Source organism: Patella vulgata, chromosome 3 (genome assembly GCF_932274485.2).
Source record: "Patella vulgata chromosome 3, xgPatVulg1.2, whole genome shotgun sequence".
NCBI lineage: Eukaryota > Metazoa > Mollusca > Gastropoda > Patellidae > Patella > Patella vulgata.
This window is the reverse complement of record NC_065881.2, coordinates 62,297,774-62,325,011: the sequence shown is the minus strand read 5'-3', so window position 1 is coordinate 62,325,011 and position 27,238 is coordinate 62,297,774. Positions and strand designations below refer to the sequence as shown.

The 27,238-nt window shown below is 32.9% G+C and overlaps 1 protein-coding gene across 3 annotated transcripts in view; it reads right to left on the bottom strand.

The window, feature by feature from the left end:
• The window catches only part of LOC126814479 (zinc finger protein Xfin), a 34,602-nt gene extending 12,297 nt beyond the window's left edge, over nt 1-22,305 (bottom strand). The window contains exon 1 of one of the 3 annotated variants that reach the window (XM_050539625.2): nt 21,922-22,305. The gene's annotated coding sequence lies outside the window, so the exon portion shown is untranslated. Of the gene's footprint in view, nt 1-4,754; nt 5,178-8,630; nt 8,821-21,921 lie in introns of those variants that run through there. The other 2 variants (XM_050539627.2, XM_050539626.2) reach the window with 2 other exon arrangements.
• Between the last annotated feature and the right edge of the window lie 4,933 nt (nt 22,306-27,238).

Sequence of the window (27,238 nt, the reverse complement as noted above, 5' to 3'; positions counted from 1 at the left end):
CATGTACATGTATACGGCTTCTCCATTTCAGAGATATGCCTCAAGGGCAAATCTCTGTCGCCATTGGTCTACCTGGAATCTCAAGCAAACCTTTAACAGTCAGGTAAACATTCCTCAAATGATGAGCCATTTTAGCAACTACAAATATGTTTATATCATAGCAAAGAAGATTAAAGAGTTATTTCTGTCATTTACAACTGTATTTAAAAAGTTAATGTCCAAGATCACTCAACCACACTAATGACTTTTTATTGAACATTTATCTAGAAATATTTATATTTTTGTACAAGTTGTATTTCTCACGAACATACATTAAAATACTTATTCATGAGACAGACCAGTTCTATCAATAAATTGTGAGTTAGAGTACTGACAGGATAACAAGTTTATAAAACCAGTGATAACCTAGTTCCAAATTAATGTAATTCAGAATCAAAGTATGCAAATGCTATTGTTGAACCACCATTTGGTGCCAAAAATAATTAACCATAATTGCCATAAATTTTGTATTCAGCACCAGAAATGTTATTCATAAAATGTCACAGAAATGCCATATTCTGATGTTGAATTGCGACAACCCAGCTGTTGCCAGAATAACAGGGTGACAAAATTCCACTGGCAGGATAAATATATATTGGTTTATTTGTGCCTGTGGAGTTAGATTGACTTTTATTGATTCAAACTGTGTAGAATTATATCTGAGAGTACATGTACGTAACAGCTTGAATCTGAAAATGTCTTTATTCACAAACATATTGGCATATTGTGCCATTAGAAGATAAATCATTTTTTACTCTTTTATAGTACCTTATGCTTCAAATTATAATTCAATATCGATTTTTTGGAAACTCTTCATTTCAATCCGACATATACTAGCTTACATGCCTGATATCAATAACAGCTTTCATTCAAAAACAAGACATACTACATAAAAAAAACTAATTCTAAAAAAATTATAACACGAACATCAACATGTTGGCATGATAAAAGACATCAAAATGCTATTTTAAGCCAGTATTAATAATAACTTCTGTTACATATTAATAATGTTCATACTTGTACATGAAGCAATAATCTTTAAAAATCTTACTGCAATTGGTTGTCTACAAAAAAAAAGTATCAAAATGACTCATTGATAATATACCAATATATATAAATCAATGTCTATAACACAAATTAAATAGAAACTCAATAACCTGATTCTAATAAAAACAGGAATCTAACTCTCTTACTCTATATCCTGAATATTTATCACCATGCTCATAAATTACAATTTATATAAAATATGTCATAAAACCCAGTCACAAAGATGAAAAGAGTGTGGAGACTAAAGAGATGAAATACAAATTAATCATATTCCATTTATTTATCACAGAAGAGAAATATTATAAAGTCACTTATTAAGTAGCTTGTGGTTATCATGAAAAGAACTATACGCTCAAACTAGCAGACCCCAAGTTCAAGCTCATTTTATCTTCAATTCAATAGAATTCAATGGAGTATTACCAGCTAACTTTTGCATGAGTATTTCTGTAGGGACATATTTTCTGTAATTTTGTCTTGTGAGCATGAGAACTGAGAACCAAGTCATAAAATCAACCAGCAAACAACAAAAGAAAAACTCGTCACAGGTGAACAATTAATTGCCTGTGGGAAGTTTTTTGACTGCAAATTAGGCACCTGTACAATGTGGGGAAATCGCTATCGTAAATGAATAACTTTATGTGGTGTGTGGAAGATCAATCCTAGTTCTATAAATCTATTCAAATTATTCTATTGAATTGACTATCTAATATTTAAACATATTTCAAAATCAAATGGTGTTACTATTTCTTTTCTATTAACCATGTGTAAAGAACTGTACACTTTCCTAAAATACATAAAATACATAATACTAACCATTTTATCTTCTAAATAGGTTTTTCTAACAGTGAATTTTCATTGCATTACAAATGAAGCTAAGTTATTTTGTGCTGGGTTAAACAAAAGACTTTTAAGTTCAACAGGGTAGTTTAAGAGCCAAGCCTCTGATCTGATAACATGTCTTCGCTTCACAGAGCACTAGTCCAAATGCTATGTCATGCACAACTAGTCAGGTGCCTACGTGGGAACTAACTTTTAAGTGTCTCATGAATAATCTCTGACTCTTTGACATCAGAATCAAACAAATACCTTAGACATAGTCTCATCTGTTCTGCTTTATTACACATGCCTGGGTATCAGGTGAAAGGTAAAAAAAAAAAAATACCAAAGCTTAGTGACAAAAACTGACAAGCATTCATCTTCCCTTAACACTGGTCTCTTTTTATTAACTCTTGTAGTAAACAATTATACTCCATTTTAACTTGCCTTTTATCAATATATCATTTAGATGAAGAGCAATACGTTAAACAATTGTTCAAATTAAACATATTGTCCTTATCATCCAGAAAAAAAAAATCTATTATCAAGGATTTGTTAATGATAACTGACATTTCTCTTGAACATTGGACAATATTTGGCAATATAACTTATCATGAAAACTATGTACATGATTACAAAGTCAACAGTCTATCTGCCAGGATGTCTATTCACTAAAATCAAGGGACCATTTTCCTGCTCACAACCAGTCTTAAGTAGTGTGCAAACAAAACAGGTACTACACAGCACAAGTGGGCGGGCCTATTTCCAAATTTCATCGCCACGCTAGAGAAACAGTCGTCAATTGAATAGTTTCAGGTGACATGAAAAGAAGGGCTTTACCTGTGTAAAAATGTTGAGGTGCAGTGGAATATTCCATTCCAAGCCTAGGGTTACAAGGACATAAACCTATTTTTTCTTTAATTAGTCACAAAGTGTGGGAATAATTCATGTGTGTGTTTTGAAGTCTTTAGAAAACCAAATTATACGATGGGAAAAAATAGAACACATGATCTTTTAAGTATTATCCTTGAAATTTAAAACTGGGTAAAAATATATTTGCTGGAGACTTTTTATTTTGTTTATTAACATGAAGCAAAACAAGATGTAATCTATTCTCCTAGGGAGTTTTAACTTGTGTCATTCTAACCAGTCCTCAAAAAGCTATAAATCTACTGTATATAGGAAATGTAGACAGGTATCTGATGTATAAAGTACCTTGAGATATCACAGGTGAAGTTCAAAGCAAACAAAGCTTTATGCCAAACAGGTACAGACATGGCCTGGTTCTCACCGAATAGTCTTTTGTCTGCCTCATGTTTAGTGAGCTATTTTACATACTGCCATCTTTGATTATACATATAGAAGCTAACCATATTGACTGAACCTATATTGCAAGTTTTAGCAGGACATCAATAATGAGAAGCTAGACAATCCTTTTTACTTTGTCTTACGTTATATAATGTACTATTACCTACATTTTAAAACTCATAACAACCAAGTGAAGTTTATTAAAAGGTGATAACTTATCATGGACCATCCACTATTAAACAATATATCCAAAACAATTTAATGAAAACATTTTAGAAGATTTTAAACAAGTGTGAAAATTGATTTGATATATTTGTCCTAAGCTACATAATCATGTCCTGAGGGAGTGTCATAAAATACATCACACCTTTCTTTTAATAAAGACCAATCCAAGATCATTAATATTATAAAATTATCTTCTATTATTATTAGGTTGCATCTCAGTTTTTCATCTATTTTGTCTACAAGCCCCAGGTAATAGGTTATTACATAATTCTGGTAATTAAACAAAGTTACTGGTCCAACGCTTTCTCTCATCTTCAGGTTTGAAGGGGTGACCTATGGGCTAATCAAGGGACTCTCTAATTTTATGACCTAGCCATTAAACTCTAGTGTTCTAAATCTAATAGGTGGATGTGTCATTCTAAATAGATGCCAGTCATGCTTGACTGATAAGACATTTCACAGAGACATGCCCATTTCTGACTATTTATTAAGCCTTTAGCATGCAACCAATAAAATTCATACATTTAATGATCTTTAGTTAATAACAGAAAAATTAGTATATCAACTTGTCAACAAATCCACTTCCACTGAGTCATAGAAAAATATAATAACTTAAAACGTTTTGTTTATATTTTAAATCATTTACTGTTTTTTTGTGTGTTTTTTAAATTTACAGTCTGAAATTCATTAAATTCAGTAATAAGAAAATTTTCAATGAACAAGATATTAGTAATCCGACAACCAGTTTTATATTCATATTCCAGATAACCCCAAAAACAAATCAATTTTACAAGTGAGCATTGAATACTAAAATTAACAATAAATGTAAATTTGTAATTACGGTCTAAAAATATAGAGAATATGGTTCTGTTTTCGATGTTGAAATGATCACTAGGTAGACATAAATTGAAACGGGTCAAATTTCTGGACTGAGAGTTCATTACAAAACAATTAAGATCCATTCATGTGCCAGTGAATCAACTTTTTATCTTTTTCTATTGTTGAAATGTTAATAGTCAAAAGAGAACAAATAAAGCTCACATTGAATCTCATTTACACTAACTACCTTAATACAGAACAAGTAAACATGTTTAAAATAGCAGACGACACAAGTGATGTTTTAGTCTATGTACTTCTAAGCTTACTTTTCCCCATAATATTGTAAAAGTTATTCTAGAATACAAGTAAAACCAGAATATAACACACTAATAACAAACTTTTAGAAACTTTATAACACAGAAATACTTCTATCTCTAATTCAATATACACCATGTTAATTTACTATTCCTACATATGAGATAAATATAGAGAGCACTTACCATTATGTAGGCTGACATGTAGCGGGTTATCAATCTATCAATAGGCAAGCAGTGTCACCTAAGCTGGCTAGTGACTGTATGATACCTGGTGCGTGTCAGGTAACACAGCCACTAGAATTCCTCTTATCCTGGTACCTAGTTCAGCTTATATCAGCCAATCAGTGAACACCACTCAATGCCTCTTAAATATGTTGGGACAAAATAAGACACTATTCTTTAAGGCGTACCACCTTGTGCTAGAGTTCCTTCTCAGTCAATACCTGTTGAATACAGCTATTAATAGATTTCAGGCAACTAGTCAATACCAAGTCCAAGTTTAAAGACATTAAAAGCAGGGGGACAAAGGAAACCCGTCTTCCCACAGCCCTCAAATCTGGGTGTTATTGGCAGTAGCAGGCAAACTGATTCAGTCATGTATTCAGTGTGAAGCTATCTTGGTGTGACAAGTTAACTGTACATGATAACATTTTGAAGCTATTATATTGGCTTAATAAAAGGCTGATACAATTAGAATACTCATTGAGACCAGAGCTTTCCACTTCCATTCTATTTAATAGAGATCTATTTTATCTTCTTATTTAATAGAGATCTATTTTATCTTCTACGGGATTATGTTTAGAATTTTTGTGATAATATATTTAAAAGATAACTTTAGAATAGCTAAGTAAATAAATCTCAATGGAAAATTTAATTTAACAAAATTGTACATGTGTAGAGTATCAATGTGCGATATGAGCTGAAATTTTTGTACTAAAATTATGAAATTTTTATTTTTCCGCTAGCTAATATTAGTAAAGTATCTGTATTAGATACATATCTTTACCTTGTAAGGCAAAAATTATGCCATGCCAAATATTTATACAAAACAATCTTGGAATAAAGTAAAAAGTGTTATATTCAACCATGGTCGAATATGTTATTTGATCACAGTACATGTATGTATAATTAATGGTTGAGTAGTGACTGGAATAATAACAATGATACTTTCATTGACAGGCGTGTCTTTAATAGTAAGAATTAGACTTTAAAAGAGAAAGATAAATGTAATTCATGCAAAAGGATTTTATTTCTACATCTTGTCCATTACTTCAAGTTCAACCCATAATGTGATATGGCCACTGGCTATACACTTAGGTTTTATTGAATGTTTGGCCTAAATACAGTGAAGGTAGAAAGAATTATATTCTGATCAATGTATACAGGCACCAAGGTAAATCCTGACAACTCATGCTGATAGGCTGTCACAAAACATTCAATCCTATTGTACTTTGAGCCTGTTGGACCACTTAACTGAGAGAGGAAATGGCCCTAGATATCAACATGTCTACACAGCATGGAAACTACTAACCAAGGATTAGGCACATTCAACCACCTTTTTATGCTTCCCTCTACATATTTAATCTAAGCACAATGTTGTTGTTTTTTTTTACATTGGTTGGACTGGATTTCCTTCTCAAATAAAAACACTTGTTGTATGTCTTTTTTCTCAACATTAATATCCAGTTTCTACGGTTAGTCGTAAATTAAAAATTCTTCTGTAAATATAGCTTTTTAATTTTATTTCTCTTGAAAAAAAAACATTTTGGGAAATCATTTAAAAATGAATCGAGTTGCCTCATCAGGAGCATCATTCTAGTAATATCCACATGTTTTCTCAAAACTTCCAGCGTTTAATATTGGAAAATGTAATCAAATTTGCCAACATGTGCTACAGATGAGGGTATTGATTTGCAAATTAAACAGTATTTTACCAACTCCAGATTCTACTGTCTCATTATAGTCAGGATTCTAACTGTATCACAACAAACTGAAGACAACAGGTGGTTTCCCCAAGACAAAAACTGTATAAACAGTTTCATCAGAACTACAAATATCCTATACAGTAATTGCGGATTGTATTCAGCCAACAGCTTTTCACATAATAACCAGATTTTTACTCAAAACTAAAAAGGATTAAATACACCCTACTGTTGTGATTTATTGTAACTTAAAAGGTAATCACTGATAAAATCCTAAACGGTTACCTAAAGACATGACTTTACAAAATGTAAAAATACAGTTTTTAAAAATGACATAACCTCAAGCTTTTTTTAAAAAAGATTACATAAATTAGTTAATATCTGATACATATAAGCTTATAAAAGAAAGGATTATTTGTAAATTATATCACATTATATCAAAAAGTATCTTAAGCCTTCTTCAAAAAAATATTAACTTTTGCATTATTCATTTGCACTTCATTTCAACAAATAACAATTTGTCAAGTCACCATCTTTACTAATAAAAGTTTATGTTCTGTGTACTGTATAACCAAACTAGTTTTAGAGTCTGTTGGTATACCTGCTATATTCAGCGTTACACTCCAGTGATTACCATTATGAACCATGTTTTCTGATGCATTTGGCCTAAAGGTTTGTCTCATTTCTCGAAGATCTTGTAACAAAAAAACGTCACTGATCTAACTGATGAAAAATTTCAAATTATATAAAATGAATTTTGTTTTTGTTGAGGGAATTATTAATCTTCATACATCTATTAGGTAAATTTTATACAAACTTAATTTACAGGCATTTTCTTCTGTGAAGATAATTATTCTGAGAGCATGAAAACCTGTTCTTTAAGCTAAAACTGACTCGTCTGACTAAACAGGACAAGAAAAAAAAGTTGTAGTAGAGCAAAAATATATTGAATCTACAAAGGTTAATATATTCATGGGGGACAGAGTTTCTCTTGTTAACCAATGCACAGAAAAATATAGACAATGTGAGGTGAGAGAAATTTTGACCTGAATTCCTTCTGAAGAAATCTGACATTAGAAGGGACAACCAGGAAAAGGTCAACAATGCAAAAAGCTTTCACAGCATCCCATTTCCTTGACATTTTAAACCATTTACCTGTAAAGAATATATCCCAAATTCTTCCCATTTTTTTCCTTGTTTCATAACATTAAAACATTCTGGTGTAAAAGTTTGTAAATTAGTTTTACTTTCATATTAAATTTGATATCTTATTCATGATAAAAACTTGTATTCTGATCTTCCAAATTTTAAAAGTTTACAATTATTGTATACATTTGCTTTTTTGCATCTAACCCCAGATCATCTTTGTATTTTATTTATGCCATAACTATGCTGAACATATACTGTATTGAAGATTATAATTATAAAGTTACAAAAAAAGCAACATAAAACTGATTATCTTTTGATTTATACAGAAGAGATGGATACAATAAATACTTGACTTTTATTTCCTAGGGGTTAACAGTATACCCATTACACCAACTTTAATAATTCAGTAAAATATATCTTACTGTATAGACATTAATGATCAAATGCAATATATTTTCTTGGTAATACTTGCACATGTATAAAATAGTCCATCAAAATAATGCGGGATTTATTTGAAGATTACTGACCTGAAATCCATTATAAAATGATCCTTGATTTTTACTAAGCATAAATAAAAGAAGGCCCATCAGAGTATGAAACAAATACGTATATACTGCATATGGGTACATAATGCCTTCAAGCATAAAAACTTCCTAGGTAAATACCTTAAACATTATATGAAATAAGATCTAATCCGAATGAACTGTAAGTGTCAATCTCTATTAAATATCTATTAACTATTAACATATTTGATACTGAAATCCTGTTTGGTAAAATGGTACAGGATATTTGAAAATTAAATCACCAAGAAGTTACAATACAATATTTGACGATACATTATCATACTCTACATGTAGTACTGCATAAATTCTAGTAAATAGAGTACTTGAATTGTGATCTAAATGACACTAGCCCATGAAGTTGTACTATTTATCAATCTATTAAAGAATCCAATTGAATTTTTATGACAAAGTCAACTTAAACCTACCATAACTGGAATCTGTTGCTTGAACTGTGCTAAACAAACCAGCTACAAAATGATGTTCGAGTGGAGTGAGCCATCAGCAGAACAGGAATTCAAGTCAAGGGGTATTATAATTAATCAATGTGAAGCAGGAAGGTGGGACATGAACACACAGTGAACACACACTACACTAGAGCCAACTCAGAAAAGCCATATTTCCTGCTAGTATCAAAGAACTCAAGTTGTCTTATCTACTATCAACAGCAGAAATACACTTCCTTATTAAGTCTTCTACAAATTAACATATGTCTTTGTAAATCTCCACAATCATAATTCATTACATTAAATGACAGCCATTTTAATTTTTCTTATCATCCAATTATAAGAAAAATCTTTCCTCATATTGCATTTTTGGATACTGATATGTAATACGAGACAATAAAGAACTTTTTTTTCTTTATTTCCAGTTCACTTTTTTTTTAAAAACTAAAAGAACATCATAAGCATCTCACTTAATCTTCAATGTAGAGTGTTTACAAGGTTTCTGTGCTAGGGGTAACAATTCCATAAAAATCAAAGATGTGTCTATTTCAGTGTGATTATATATAAATTTGCAAAAATTGTTTTATAATTTCTAGTAGCTTACTCTTTCAAATATATGTTCAGCCTGTGCATATCTATATTACATCATAGGTTTCTCCAATTTTTAACACAGTAATTTTCATTTGAACAGGGTATGCATACTTGGGAAACCAGGCTAGTAAAAACTAGTTTGAAAGTGACAGAGCTTATGTGAACATAAAGAAAAAGAGATAGCCGAGTTCAACATGAAAATTAAGGAAGTATTTTTGTCTATAACTGTAGAATAAATATGTTACAAACCTCTTACAAAGGTTTGTAACACTACCAAGCAAAGTGTGGCGAGAACATATTGGGGGAGATTTTTCATGCTGAAATTTTGATATTGCCAATTCATGTTTTGCACCCACTGTGTTAAGCTGTTAATATAATTATTCTGGACAAGATGTATTTATTTGTATCTGTTGAATTCATAAACATTTGATGCTGCAGATAATATTATTGTAAATTTCAGCAGTTGTTATTCCTGAGCAAAGCTAGGCAACAGTTATAATTTAGCATTTCTTTAGTATTTTCCAAATCATATTTTACTTTTTAGTATCTAAATTTTCAACCATTTGATGATGAGGTACTGGCATACTGCTTCAACAAAGTAGAATTGTGTTCAGAGTATTTTCTTATTGGCATCAGTACCAAACAAACCCTTAATTTACTCAATGTTTATTTGGGTTTCTTTACCAACAACACACTCTGAAAATTCCTCTTCGTTCAGCATAATTTGTGCAAAATTCTGCATTGTGATATAATAAAGTAGTAAGACAAAACAAGGGTCCCCCCACCCCATGTATCTTGACACTAGGCCCATCCATAGTAGAGTTTATATTGTCTTTTTAAGTTTAGTCAACAAACTATTGTTGAAATGTTTGTTCTGTCTGTGTTCTGGTGGGCAATGTTCCTGAATTGTCAATTCAATTCTATTATAACATTATTATATTATTAAACTAGCAGTTGAACTGAACCTGTCATCACATATCTTTTATTTTAATGTGGAATATTTATGTTCTATATTCAAACTGGTGTTATTCCACAGTGCACTAAATTTAAACAGTTACATTTCAACTTTTGGCACTTAATTTATAAAATGTAGAAATATGGTCTGTATAAATACTATCTAGTACCATGTAAATAGCTGAGTTTTAAGTATGTCTCCTAACTACAGATTTCCTGCCAAAGAGTTTGGGTCATTGAAGGCAGGAAAGACTGTTTGGCCTGACAATGTAATGGGATAATGTCAATTTATTTCCCGTAGTTAACTATAATCAACAGACTTGCAGGCACTTCCTGATTCTCTATAATAACATCATGCTGGTATTGATAATATAATTAACTAGTTTTACTTTTACATACACAACTAGAATATTATATTTATATATTCTTACATCCCTTTTCAATGGGACATGACAGTGTTGATTTCTCCTCCATTCACTAAAATCAGGTTATTCTCAATTTCTAATGAAAATTAACATGGGCTCTTTGTGTTTATTTTTTTTAGTTTCATAAATACATGGTACAAATTGTAGTCAACCTTAATAAAATTGAGTAACTGAAATAAGGCTAAGAAATCATCACATGCAGCAGGCCTTCACTGAATAAATTCCCAGAGAGTCAAAAAAAGCTCTCCTACTATATTGGAAAAAGGGAAAATCGCTTTCTTGAGAAAGCTCCCCTGAATCTCTTGAAGAGAGCTTTTTTTGTATTTTTGATACATGTAAGAGGCTTAAACATACATTATGCAAGAGCTAAATCTGCCTATTGCAGGTCTTTTTTTAAAGCCTGAAATGTTATATAAACTATTAAATAGACATTTATTAACAAAATAAGACCATAATTAACTTGTGATGACATCGGATACTCAAGATTTTAACTAGATTGGAACGGTTCACCATTTAAAAATTTAATTCAAAAATGCGAAAGCGAGGGTAAGTCTCGAATATACCAATGACCTGGTTACCACTATGCACACATCTTGTCAAAACTACAAATGGCGATAACTTGGCACAGACATTTTACATTATCTATTTTTGAGCTATTATAGCAAGAATGGTCAGCTCTTTATCTAAATCTAACATAATGTATCTTTAAATATCTGGTTTATTGTGGAGTCAATGAAAAGATAACATAATTACTTACATGTATCATTAAGAATGAGTATTTATTACCATATATTAAAATGAACCATAAACAAGAATGAGATTTGGGGGCTTGTAGCACTTTCAGTGGCAGCAGACATTTCATCCACACAGTTCCATACTAAAACAGTTATGAAACTTTGGTATAAAATAGCAAGGATGTGACACTTAATTCAGATTGTTTGAGAACATGCGACCATACAAGTTTACGAAAAAGAAAGTTAAAGTTGTCAGACGACAGTCGTTAAGGAAGGATCGTTAAACGATCCAATGAACTGTCCTGTTATAAAATGAACAACCACAACATAGACTAACTTAAAGGAGGTAAATCACTAATATTCTCGACCTAGAAATTGACACAAATGGGTCGCCATGCATATACATTCAATCGTTTCTGTTTTTACTCTGATTTCAAATCAATTCTGTTTGGCGAAATACGCCAGAAGTCTCAATCCGTCTCAACCGAATGGCCATCTCTAGTGTCTGGTTATTCCAGAATATGGGGTCACCGTTTGACTGACTTGTGGAATATGTCTAGCCTCGTTCTTCGAGTCCCTTGTTACAAATGGCTCTAAAACGCATCATGGTACACGATTCGTGTACCAATGGTAAAATGTTTATTTTGTCTTAAGTATTGGATATCAGAAGCCCATCTTTTCCCCCCGTAAGATCACAACATCAATGTTGATTTAAATTGACAAATAATTTGTGTTTTCAATACAATAAACAGCGAGAGTGACGGGAGACCTAAATTTATGTTATGCAGATTGGTGCATGTTACTCACGTCAAACGGAAGCAATCGGTCTTGAAGTAAAAAATGTAGAGATTGACAGTATTTTTTGTTACCGGTACTGGTGTATTTTTCCTGATTATTTTCATTGAGGAGAGTCAATTTAGATGATCGATAAAAAGCGTACCTTGACTGACATCCGCTCCTTTTACGTGAAGGCCTATGGAAGGATTAACCGTCATGTTCGCTCATATACCATAGTGCCTCTCATGCAAAAAAGAATAATCCACGAAACAGATTATGTTATGTCCGGCACATATTTTAAGTACATGTACTTGATGTAGGCTACTTATCTATTTGAATTTAACATTATATATCTGTTAAATTAAATATACCTATTTCTGTTATAAATGCTGTTGATTGAGTTTGTGAAGTGGCAAGAATCACTTTCATCTTAATAATGGAAAAGATGTCAAAATGTGATTGACATCACGGATTGCAGTTGATCGCATGGTCAAATTAGTTTAAAAGCAGATGGACTCAATGTCATTGAGTTTATGCAAGAAACATCAGCTTTACTCAAAATATTATTAGATACTGTCTGTTAAAAGTTCACAATGACTACATAGAGTATGTTTTTTTTGACAGGAAGCTATCAGTGTGTTTCTGTGCACAAAATTGGTTGCAAATTCATTTAATCATGATTGGTCAAAATATATATGTAATCAATACAATGTATGTTAACCATGCTGCATTTTAAAAGCAATTGACAGAAATTGCTGAAATTCAATAGGCTTCTTTATTTCACTAATTTAAATCATGCATATAAATTTCACAAAGATCGGATGATAACTTTTGGCGTAATAACGTTCACAAGGTTCAACAAGGACCATAACTCTAGACGTAATGAACAGAAATTATTGAAATTAAATAGGCTTCTTCGTTTCACTAATTTAAACATACATTATGCAAGAGCTAAATCTGATTATTGCAAGTCTTTATTTAGGCTTCAGATGTCATAGAAATTATAAATTAGATCTTTATTTACACAACAAGCACAAAATCAACTCTGTAGACCCACGGATGGCTTGAATTCGCTTGGATTTAAACAGGATTTCATTGATTGATTAAATTTTTAAATGGCGTCGTAAGCTGAGATTAACCGTTACGTTGACGTCATACTCCTGGAAATTTTAGATCGAGGCTGAATGATAGAGTATACGAAGCGAGGCCGCATATGTCGGTCAATTTGATTGAAAGTTCGATATATAGGGCCTTGATATTATGTTTATTTGTGGTTAAAATGAGAGTTTGAATGTCGGTATTATACGCTCTTTTGTCACTTGCGTTTACAGAAAATTATGGAAATTGATAAACATCGCAGCTTACATCACCTCAGTTGAATTGCAGCCCATGCAGCCCCATTGGTAGGGTGACCCGTGCACTGTACAGAAAGTTGGTCTCGACACGGCTAAATGTGCACGCTTCAGTTGTGTGTCTCGAACTGATTTCTGACTACCCCGCACTCTCTTTGAGTCGATAAATAGCCATGGCACGTGCAATTCTCTACAAATATATCAACTATTACAGCCGTAAAAAATCTATTGTTGACGATTTTGAATAGCAGTAAAATTTAGCTTCTTGGTTATTACAGCAGCTTTAGAAATTACGTTTGTTTTATTTTTTAAATTGCTTTATCATTAACTGTACCGTTAAGAGCCGCATCTTTTGGTTTAGTACAAATAATATCTCTGAAACACTCAGGTTAGACAAGAACATGATACTAGCAGTAGTTTCATTTTACTTTTACAAGTTTCTTAAAACAATTGTTGAGTTGTCTAAAGTGCTTATTTCTAAATTCAATTTCTTGTTCTAGCTCTCGGTTATGTTTCGTAAAAAAGTAGTCTTGATTATCCCGACCTGTCAATCAGACGTAGAATGGTCGATAGACTGGTTAAGCGAGACTAATTTCAAAACAAGGGCATGTAACCTATATTTTACTCAAAAGTGTCTGGATGTTATGGACGACACTTGGAACCAGTTTTCAGTCTATTATTTATAGATGATTAATGGTCATAGCTTATTAAGTACAACATGATCGTTTATTTAGTGACTATAATTGTGTGAAACTGATTTGAGGCTAGGCATATATATAAATATTGTGGCGTAATTGTCAAGATATTTGGAGATATTTATTTATGGTGGGTCACCCTACCATTGGATCAATGTTTCCTATTTCAATTTGTCTGCTTCGGGAGTACACGCAGGCTAACAAGATTGAAGAAGTCGGCTATAATTATGCCTCATTGATTTGGTCCATTCCTTTAAAACTTTCTTAAATCTATATAATAAAAGTCCTATTTTTAATTTGTAGTAAAAATAAATGTGATACGATTGAAAACGTTACTTGATAATCGAGATTATGTAGGTGGAGTTAACGCCTGTCAATCAAACGGCCTGCATTCTCGTAGACGGTGAAGATGGATTTGACTCCTATTTCTAGTCAAAAATTACAATGGTGATAACTTTGTTCAGAATAAAGTAATTTGACTGAAATTTTCAATATATTCTTTTATCATCTATTTTTGAACTGTTATAGCAAGAATGGCCAACTCTCTATTAAAATCTCCCATAATGTATCTTTAAATAATGCATATAAATTTCACAAAGATCGGATGATAACTTTTGGCGTAATAACGTCCACAAGGTTCAACAAAGTGAAACAAGGGCCATAACTCTAGACATATTGAACAGAAATTATTGAAAATAAATAGGCTTCTTCATTTCACTAATTTAAATAGTGCATATAAATTTCACAAAGATCGTATAACTTTTGGCGTAATAACGTTCACAAGGTTCAACAAAGTGAAACAAGGGCCATAACTCTAGTCATAATTAAATAGGCTTCTTTATCTCACTTATGTAAACCACATTTCAATTTTAAAACAATTGGATAATAACTTTTGAAGTTACAGCGTTCACAAGAAATTGTGGACGACTGACGAACGGACAGGGGCAACGGCAATATACGTCCACATAAGAAACTGGTGTGAGGATCGAAAACACCAACCACTGGTCTGCTTTCCTTCCTGGATGTATTTTCAATTTTCTTTTCTTCTTCTGGATTCATACAACAGTTGACCAATGAAAAGTTTGATAGTGAAATATACATTATTATATTATTATTTTACTGATAATTCTATTGATACATTTTGTTACTTTGGGTAGCCAAACTTTCCGCCACTTCCAGGGTTTCCAAGATTTGGGTTACCGCACATTTTATGTGGCGAGGCAACAGTCCACAATAATCAACCGATTTCAATGAAACTCACAGATTATGATAACATTAATCATATCTCAAATTATCCCAAATTTAGCGGTTTCCGAGATATCAGGTTATCACAGATTTCATGTGACACGACTGCAATTTGCACATTTTATCTCAATTAGAAGGCGAGTTATTGTGTTCCAAAGTTTCAACCAATCAGATTACTACTTCGTACTTTGCATAAGCAGAAAATGCTCAGCATCGAACTTTGATAAGGTATTGATGTAATGAAACTATACATGAAGTTTCACCACCATCACTCAATTCAAATCAAGGTTGTAGAGCTCCAATGTCTTAACCGATTAAATTGCTTATCGCTCTGCTTACCCTGAGCCGAAAATGCTCATTATCGAACTTAGTCAAGGTATTGATATACGTTTCATCACTTTCACTTAATTAGAACCAAAGTTATGTCCAAAAGCATCAACCAATCAAATTGGCTATCTCTGCTTACCCTAAGTAGAAAAAGCTCATCTTCAAACTACATCAAGGCATTCATGTAATGAACGCTTATACTAAGTTTGAACATTCTTCCTTAATTAGAAGAGATATTGTGTTTAAAGTCTCAATCCATCTAATTGCTTATTGCTCATTATCGAACAGTCAAAGTATTGATGTAATAAAACTACGGGCCAAAATTCATTACTCTCACTTAATTAGAACTAAGGTTATCGTGTCCCATAGCATCAACCAATCAAATTACTAATCTCTGCTTTCCCTAAGTAGAAAATGTTCATCTTCAAAATCTATCAAGGCATTCACCTACACCAATTTTGAACATTCTAGTTCAATTAGGAGTTATTCTGTCCCAAAAAGTGTGACGGACTTAGAAAGGCGGGGGACAATAAAAGTATTATAACACAGCAATAAATTGTAATACTTTCTGTCAGGTATAACAATGTATTACAAAACGATTTTATGTCCGTCTTCTTCAGCCCAGTTGTTCATAATTAGGTATATTTCCGGCATACACAGCCCTAGCTCCAAAGCATTGTCAAATTAAATTGCACATATATTATCTGCTCATAAGTGGAAACTGTTCATCATTCACTCAATAAAGATATTCACCTAATAAACATCTACACTCCGTTTCAATATTCTAACTCAATTGGTTACTGTGTCCCAAAGTCTCAAACAATCAAACTGCTTATCTCTGCTTAGCCTAAAATGTTAATCATCCACCTCTATTGGAAGCAAAGTTACTGTGTCCCAAAAGGTGTGATGGAGAGACAGCCAAATAAACCCATTTTACTAGTCCTCAGCTTTCTTTCGAGGGGGTGAGGTTACACAGGCTGGTTCACGAATTTATTTATTTATTTTTCTTTTACTTCTTTTTACAATTGCATCCATTTATACGTTTCAAGATCCTAGTAAATATATAACCACTCAAGAAGTTATCTGTAATATTTATGTCAGATACTCTCAGTAAAACTATCGGCCGATACAAATACCTATATCCAAAACATTAAAATTTGGTTGTATTTCAACAGGGTAATTTCATTGTTGACAATTTATTGATGTTGAAAGTCTTATTTTTTATTAAACATACATTATGCAAGAGTTAAATCTGCCTATTACAGGTCTTCCTTTAGGCCTGAAATGTTATCTAAATTATTAATTAGATATTAATTAACTTATCCAGACCATAATCAACTCTTGATGTCAACGCTAGCCTGTGATATTTACTGGATTAGGATCCCATTTGCTGTTCAACTTTCATTCATAATTTTTTCATGTGTAGTAGGAGGGGCTTATGTCTGGCAAAAATGTATCTTACGAGGCTCGCCAATATATAGTATGAGGGCAAGTCCGTCAAAACATGTAGTATCTTGGGACTTAAAAGCAAAAATGTATAAGCAAAAATGTAGGTTCAAGCTCGCCAAAACCAAAGGTGCCTGGGATCCAATCGCATCCCGATCCTCAGTTTAAATAAATGCAAAGTCAATCCGCCCTTTTTACCAGACACAAAACATCCAACTGTGGGTTTATTCAGAAGAAGCAGGGATTCGTATTCTGAAAGCTCAATGGTTTGCCCTAAACATAATTCAGAGAAAAACAATTATTTATTATTTTAAAAGTTTTATTAAACAAATTGTAACCTCTGACAACTGTATAATAAATGAATAAATAAATCAATAAATAAATAAATAAATAGATGAATAAATGAATGAATGAAGGAGTTTATCCCTAACAAATTAAATGGGCCTCAAGTTCCAAGATTAGGGATTAGCTTTATCCCAGTGTTTACCAGATGAATATGAAGGTATGTTTTTAAACAAAGTAACCTATTTTTACGGAATCTCGAGATTCCATGACTATCATACCATGGTAACTTTCAACAAATAAGAATCTTGCACGTCTTTCCGCCTACATTAAAACTGGTTCCACCTGTTCAAGACCACGTCCTAAATGCTAGATTTCGCTCCAAGCAAGATAAAATTCAGACAGCAGGCACAGTCATTACATACGAATCAAAGCAGATACCGGTTTGCATTAAGTCCGCGCAATAAAAGTAATGACATGAAAAACCAAGACCGAATCAGCTGAATGCAGACAAAAGTCCACAAAGTAAAAAAAAAGATCTACAGAATCATTTCGCGTGAGTGACTTGCGCCGATGATCGACGAGTATAAATACAAAACAATTCAAACCGAAAGCGCAGTAATATATGAAAATGCAGAAAGTCACTTTAAATGCTAACTTTATAAGCCCGTAAAATTCATAACTAAACCTAATTAAATCACAACGTTTAAATACATCTTAAAGGGACTATCCCGATTTGATCAGGGTCTCAAAAATAAAAGTCTGAGTACGTTTGAAATTTAAGCGCCAAAATATAGAGGAATGGTGTATTTACCGTGTCTCAAAATTTCAGCTCAAAATATTGAGTCGTTTGGACGTGAACGCCAAAACTGCTTATCCGGACACGTAATCCTTTTAAGATTTCGGGTCTGTTTTTTCGTTGGGTGGCCTGATAATCGATTCCCGTTCTTTTACGGATCTATACAATGAATGACCCATGTGCTGTACTTGATAACGAAAGGTATTTCCACCTAGGCATTAGTTTTATAAAATAAAAGTCTGGTTTTATCCAGCAACCGCATAATACAGCTTGGGAGACCGGTCTCCATCTCCAGATGAAGACTGACAGGTTTAAGTTGTTTGAAAACGTATCACATATGAGTTAGCTGCTCGGCCCTAAGGTAGAGGGTTTTATGGGATTTTAACACAAAATTAAGCAGTTTTATTCTCCAAAATGTTATCGGGATTGGCCCTTTAAATCATCAATAAATAAAAGCCAAAATTAAATATAGTTTTATTAGCATGGTGGAAAAGCTACTTTTCCCGGCTAATAAATGGAATAGTAACTATTCCCATACCTATATTGCCTACAGGCCGCGGTGCCAGTACAAGTGATGAATTCGGTTGCTTATATACATGTACTCTCTTACTCTCGAAACACTTGTGCGATCAGCACAGAATGTCGACAATTCAAACACTGATTTGACTGGTCGATCGCAGCCAATCAGAGAGCATGTAGTAAAAGTTCAAAGCATAAATCAAGCATGGCCAACTTTTGACAGGTAAATAATGAAAATTAACAATTATTCATATAATATGGTTAACAAACAGATGTTCAAAGCTCAAGTGTACCTAAACTCAAACGTAGAGAGTGTTTTCAATATATTACAAGTAGTTTTGAAGCATGTCGTTTACTAGAGTTATGATAAAGGGATTTTCAAAAAATGAAAATTCCCACACATGAAATGGATATTCAAGACTATTGTTTTTAACTTTAGTAATGATGATCGAGGCTAGGCCGAAAATTCAATCGCTAAAATCTTAGTTCAGAGTGGATCAATTTGATTGAAATTTTCAGCAAATTCCCTTTACATTATCTAGTTTTTAACTATTATAGTGAGAGCTGCCAAATCTTTATCTAATCTCCCATAATGTATCTTTAATCATATTTAATCTTCCAGCAGGACTTTGTTCAAAGCAAGATACCTTTATTTAGCTAAAATTCTCCACTTATAAACACATGGTGCTTTGGAGATCTTCACTATTTTTTTTATTTTTTTTGTAAAAAAAAAATTCCTATTTCACTACACCAAAATTTCAATTTCATCTTATGTATTTCAAACAACACTTGAATTATTTCAATGTTGTGATTTAGATAACAAAAAAAACATCAAAAATACCTTTTTTTTTATTAATTCTTTTTTATTTTAACAATAAAATAACATTCTTATTTGGCCAAATTTGTCACTTAAACATACATTATGCAAGAGCTAAATCTGTCTATTGCAGGTCTTTCTTTAGGCCTGAAATTTTATCCAAATTATTAATTAGACATTAATTAACCTATTCAGGCCATAATCAACTCTAGATAGCATCGCTAGCCTGCGATCTTTAGTGGATTATGAGCCGATTTACTGCATAACTTTCCTTCACGATTTAACGATTAAATGCATAATCGAGACTATGCTGTTTATCATACTGACTTTAGTAATGATGATCAAGGCTAGCCGGAAATTTCAACCGCTTAGTTCTCGGATCATAGTGGATCAATTTGAATGGAATTTTTCAGCAAATTGCCTTTACATTATCTAGTTTTTAACTATTATAGTGAGAACTGCCAACTCATTATCGAATCTCCCATAATGTATCTTTAATACCTTATTTGACTATACAAAATACAATTGCATCAGCTTTAAAGATATTTTCCCACAAAAGTATTTATCTGGTTGTTATTTCCAATAACAGTATGGCAATTTTTGTATATACGGAAAGTGGAGACATCTAATCTTTCTAGAAAAATACTGGATTGCTTGAAAAACATCCATGGAGCACATGCAGGACAAAAATGAGAGGGTGTCACTAATTGGCAGCCTGACGATTAAGGGCTGTCTGCTCGAGTGACATCAAAGGTTGCACGTAAAGATTGTCTGATCTCTCAGCGTTTGGGAGTGCTTGATGTATATGTTGATAAACTTGATACTGAGTGGACTAGGAACAAGTAAGAGACTTAAACATACAACAGCTTCTGGGATAAAAACCATGGAAAAAGATGTGGGCAGTGTTTAATTTGAGAATTTAATTAGGCGTCGATATTAAAGATAAATGTACAGCGATTAACGTCAACATCATCTCTTATATGCAATGAATTCTCTTCCGGCTATGCACACATTGCTAGGTACCGATACAGTCAAGTCACGTGACACAAACATGACTTCTGAATACAATGTTTTGAGAAGGATTTGAAGCAAAATTTTCATAGATTAATTAGTATGAATATGTTTTTAGTCCAAATATATCATCAAGTCATCCATTTTGTACGCAGGACAGTATCTTCAATTCAATTAGATTGTATGTAAAATTAGATACATATCAGCCAAGCAATACTGTTCAATTTACAAGTCATACAATTTTTTGTGGTTTTCAAAACTTTGAATGACTGATCATGAAAAATATCTTACTCTAAGTAGGTCAGTGCTTGGATTTTAAATAATTAGTTTGAGTACACAGTTAATTTAATCTTGTTATTATTCAAAATTACATTCTTTTTGTTGTTGAGAATGAAAAGCCTCTTAAAAAAAGAAATGTAAATCATAAAAAAATTCAAATTTACAATATCTAACAAATCTGTAAATCATTATTACAATTCTAAACTAAATTGCAACTATGACACTATGTGTATATCTAAGTTATTTTATGTGTATAATAAGCCTTAGTTCAACTTTATCTGCCTCTATTTCAAGTTCAACGATTCCCCATATACCTGACCAAATAACTCTATTTCAGTCAATTTATTAGGTGTCCCAGCCAGGGATTGTTTACACAGTACCTAACCTACCTGTCTCTTATCAACTAACGCTATACCCGAGTCGTTCTGCTTTACTGATGCCGACAGTGTGGATTGCAAAACTTGAGCAAACTTTTATCGTCTGCTAAAATAGCGCATGTTAGAGAAATCGATAAAATCGTGAAATTCTGGCATAAGTTCTACTGAAACTTTATTGATTCCATCCTCGGTAAACTAACTTCGATATACAGCTGTCACAGACTATCATGCCTCCTGTTTAAATAATATCGGTTTTATCATTCGACGGAAAAATTGGGCCAAAAGACTGTCGTCAGATACACGAAATGCAATCAGTCAAGCGTTCTCACCGCCCCTTCCATACTTCTAAGTTTGTGACGTATACGGGATTAATCATCAGCATATCAATATCGCTAATCGCGGGTCTACAATGTTGCCAAATTCAACTTTGTTTCAATAAGTTTCTATAAAAAGTTTCAAAGAAACATCTCTGTTATGGTAAACGAAACGAGAGGCAAATGAGGTAGAGCGGCCATTTTCGTCACCAAGGCACAAACAGAGTATTGGCGACAATGGAATTTTTCTGACATCTCCTAAATAACTTTCAAAGTTTGTAACTATATTTAATCATTAAATCTGAGATTAAAATAAAAACTTCACGTACCGTACTTAATGATTCAACTTATAAATCTTCTGTCTTTTACATCGAAACTTTGGCTCCATCAAGCGCCGACACCCTTACACACATGTCTGCAAGTGACGAGGTCTGTTTCTCAACTCTCACGGATATGAGCTGACTGGTCGATAGGGGGCGCGCAAAGTTCTGCTTGATGGAATTTGGTACCTGTCCCGCCAGGAAAGTCAATTATGCCCACCTGTGGAATGCGAGTCGGCGCACGTGATAAAGGACCAATAAATAGATTAGAACTCAATCGGGTTATCTTTGCACTGGGTTCAGGCTAAATTTAAAATACCTGGCTGTATGTGACGAGTTCTATCCAATATCACTTTTCATACCTGTAGGCCCACGATTCTCGTCTGGTGACACAAATACGACATTCACGAGTGTCGATATTGAATTACTATCTAGTGTTCCTTATGCAACTGTTCTAGAGGGCCATATTATAACATATAGACGGCAATAGTAAACCTATAAGTTACCTTGGCACGGCTTGGATCATTTTTTCCCAGGTAAAAAAAGACAAAGACTTGTCTGCAACAGTTGAGTAGACTGGTGTATTTTCTCAGAGTTTATTGAAGTACTTAACCTAGTTTGTTAGAAAGATAAATAAATTACCTAGAGTATTATAACCCATTTAAACTACTATAGATGCCATTACCTTAATCTGAATTCTATGTATGATTTAAGCTAAATAAACAAAAGGCAGCTTCCTCAGGGCTTGTCTTAAATTATCTGGGTTGGGAGGGGGCTGTGTCAGTATGGCATTGGAATTATTTTGTGAACTTATAAATATCACAAAGATAAACACTTTAAACCAAGGGGTTCATTCTTTAATATTTCATGACAATATTGACAATGTTAATAATATTGCTGTTATGAAAATGAAAATTAAAGAGAGTGATTATTACTCAACAAATGGCTTTTTAAAATGTAAAAAAAAAAGAGAGTCTTTTGGCTTTTTTGTGGGGAGAAAGGGAGGGGATCTTTTATCTTGTGATCACGATATTTTAATTGTGTTCTTATTTAAATTTATACTTCACTCAGGCATATTTAAGTATAATTGATTAATAATTTGACACTAATTCGCTGTAAGAGGTACGAATTCTTGGAACTAAACATGCCCATGTCTGTTACCATAACGTTAACAGTATTTCAAAGACGGCGTCAACATGGATAATATAGTCCGATAAATTCTACAGACAATGAGCTGAAAGTGATACGTACGTACAAAGATCAAACACCAAACTGGTAATGTATCATGCATCCTTAATAGCTCTCGTGAAATATGTGACAGTATACGTGTCCAGGTTAATTACTTGCCGTCTATTCGAAATTCATTTCGTGAGAAAACGTATAAGGCATTGCTTATTCCAGTACGTTTTTTTTTATTTATTTTATTTAGCAAATTGTTTTTACATATTCATGGATATGAATTAATATAATGATGAAAACAGAATATTCTTTGTGATATTAAAAAATCCCATATCAGAATATTCTTCTGATTTAAATATTTGCAACAATGTAATAAACCTTTGGGGAGTAGTAGTACTTTATTAGATGGTTATAAGATAATATAATTTTAGTTCTGCTTCATTCGTAGTGTATATCAAAGAGTTATAAAACTTGTATAAATAGGGATAATTCTATCCAAATACGGATTATCGAATGGTAACTCTACAATACAATGATATTGTCACTTTCTTAGAAAAAAGGTGCCGACTTTTGGAGAGCATTCGGTAATCGCCCATTACAATAGACAAGAGAATTCCAAAAGAGATCATTAAATAGATCAATTAACGCTTTCTGCTGAGCCCAATTAAATATGGATACAATAAAGTCTGAGCACACATTTCCAACTAATGAACTATCAGAACCCAACGTAATGAGAAAACACAACACTGTGAGATGCCATTATTTATCAATAGAAATGTAACATAATTCGATTACCTATGGTGTATAAATTTGCCGTTCTATGCCGTCTTGATTACCCTTTCATGTGTCACAGTACTGCAATCTGAAAGACAGGCAGTGGAGCGTTGTTTGGGGAATAAATGAAAGGTGTGGAAATTTCATTTAGTCTGTACTTCAAGCTATTTCTAAATCACAAACATTAGTTGTTGAAAAACGTATTTTATGAAATGAAACTCGCGCGAATTTATGATGCAAGTATGAATAATTCGTGGATGTTTCTTTATTAGTCAATTATCCTTTCAGACGTTCTAAATGTTAGCTTTATACTTTCAAGTTAAATAGACTTTTAACCTCCGGTGTGGAAACACTGGAAAGTCATGAAGTTATGGTTCAAGAAGAGTGAACATCTCTCATATCCTTGCAAAACACCTAGCATTTCTTTTTCATAAATTAGGCCATGGCTATATATATATTTTCTCTATTATGTAAGTTATAATACACATTACATAATGATAAACACAAAAACATAATATGGACCACAAATTACTATTTTAATTAAAGCGACGTTTCGTTGAGAGTTCTCTCGACGTTTTCAAGCAAATTAAAATAGTAATTGTGTTCCATATTTAATGTTTTTGTGTTTATTACGCATGTCAGTTGCTAAATACCGCTCAAAGATGATTACATAATGACTGAATATCTTAACGGCTATAATATTGACGAATGTCGTGTACAAGGTATAGGGTAGTTCACATAGCTAATACATTTATTTTCTACTTTTTTTCATGGAATATCCCATCAGCGTGTAGTACCATAACTGCCTTTTATAGCTAATAAATTTATGCTCTACCTTTTCATGGAATGTCACACCTGCGTCTAGTACCATAATTGTCTTATGGGTTTCATGGGATTTACAACTTGGCACCTTTAAACAGCAATAATTTAATACCGATATCTCTGATTTAATAGTCTGGTAGGACAGCCGAATGTGCATGGGAACTGTTGCCATAGGATTGTATAGAGATCATTTCTTTCTGGTCTGCAGTAAAAGAAAGGGTGTTTTAGGCTTTTGGGTTTTTTTATAAAAAAAGACTGAAGAATATTTTAGGCCTTTTACAACATAATAAAACTAAAATAATTCTCTGCCGATACTATCTCTACATTACTCGCGTATTGATACTTCGGACTGTCACCCATAGAATGAATTTCGCCAGTGTAGTCATGTTAGACTTAAAAAGCGGGTACACCTTGACATAAATTCCACCTCAAAGGCCCAGTCAAATACATCTTGCCATGGCAACAGTTCAGCCTATGGACAATTAAAGGTCTCCCATTATTATCGGATTGCCGTAGGGCTTAGGGTCACCAAAGTTTATTCCGCCAATCAAATTGTCCGAGGTCCCGCGGAATGTCTGTAGGAATAAATACTATCTTGTGCATCAAAGCAAGGCATACTCCATCCAAGTGTCAATGTTTGGCGACACGATGTTCAACCAAGCAGAACGAGCTCTTTTTGATAGGTGTGCCAGGATTCTATTTGGTGACTCATATCCATGAGAACACATTTAATTTAGAGGCTATATATATAATTTATAGAATAGATTGATTTACGCATCTATCCCACGAATCTACAATTATTCTGATCTTGTTCCACACTTTGAGGGATACAATTACCTTTTGAAAAATTATCGAAGTACGAAGTATATTATCTCTCATACAACAAAAATAAAAAAAAACGAAATTTGGTCCAAAATAAGAAGACATTGGTCTGTAACTTTTAAATAATCTTTACTCCCAATCCAAGAACTATCAATTATTATCGTGGGTATATTGTGTATTATTTAAGTTTGTGGCGAAGGCCTAATATAATTCATGTAGAACTATATAGTTCTCTAATATGCACAATGTTAAGTAATATACAGAACTATATAATTCCTTGACAGGAATCATAACAACACGCGAAAAACTAAATGGCTAATAAATGTCATGACTAAGTGGTTTTAAGCCCATCGGAACTATAGATAAACCTTGCGAATACAGTTAAGTCGCTTCACCTGGAAGGCAATAAAAGATTGCGATGTAGTTTGGTTGCCCATGGCTACTTGACCTGTCTACATGAATAAACATAGCGAACCGTGCAGCTAACTAATCACAACTATACCTTTATAGTTTGTAGAGGGGGTATGAATAAAATAGTTCTGGATGTAAATCCCTCGCAGTAAGACATGATTTACCAGCAACGTGCCAATAAGAGTATAATAGTCCGAGATAAAAATGCAAAGTATATATATAGATATATAGCCGGCACCGTTTGACACTTCTATACAAAATGTGTCGAGACATGCAAGCGTTAAAGGCTACGTAAAGCAAATACTTATGCACATGTAAATAATATTAACAAATACAACACCATATCAAAGTACCGATAATAATAATTGGAGTTGTTGAAAAGCACTCTATAGCAAAGTGCTACAATGAGAAAGATTGATATAGCTAAATCATGGGCGCGAGGCTGATGTTCCCCGCCGAAATCCCGAAATAAATAGATGACACATATTAATTAATTGCACATTTATCTTTTTCAAAAGTATGAGCAATCAAACTGATTATCTATGCTTAGTCTAAGCAGAAAATGTTCACTACACTAAGTTTCATCACTCTTCATCAGTTAGAATCAAAGTTATCTTGTCCCAAAACATCGACCAATGAAATTGCTAGCTCTGCTTAGCTTTAGCGGGAAATGTTAATCATTGAACCCAGTCAAGACATTCACTTAATGAACATCTATACCTCAATACCAGAGTTGTTATGTTCCAAAGTCTTGACCAATCAAATTGCTTATCGCTACTTAGCCTAATCGGACAATTTTAATCATCAAACTTAGTCAAGGTAGACTATTGATATAATGAATCTATACTCAGGGTTTCATCGCTCTCACCTAATTAGAACCAAAGTTATCGTATTCAAAAGTCTCAACCAATCAAATTGTTTATCTCTACTTAGCCTTAGTGTAAAATGTGCATGATCGAATTCTGTCAAGGCATTCTCCTAATAGACACCTACCCAAATTTGACCATTCTACCTCAATTAGGAGAGTTAGTGTTCCAAAGTCTTGACCAATCAGATTGACGTCACTACTTTGCCTAAGCAGAAAATGCTCAGCATCGAACTTTGTTAAGGTCAGCATCGAACTTTGTTCAAGTATTGATGTAGTGAAACTATACACAAATTTTCACCACTATCACTCAATTAGAATCTAAGTTGTCAAGCTCTAAAGTCTCGACCAATCAAATTGCTCGTGGCTCTGCTTACCCTGAGCTGAAAATGCTCATTATCAAACTTAGTCAAGGTAGGCTATTGATATAATGAATCTATACTCAGGGTTTCA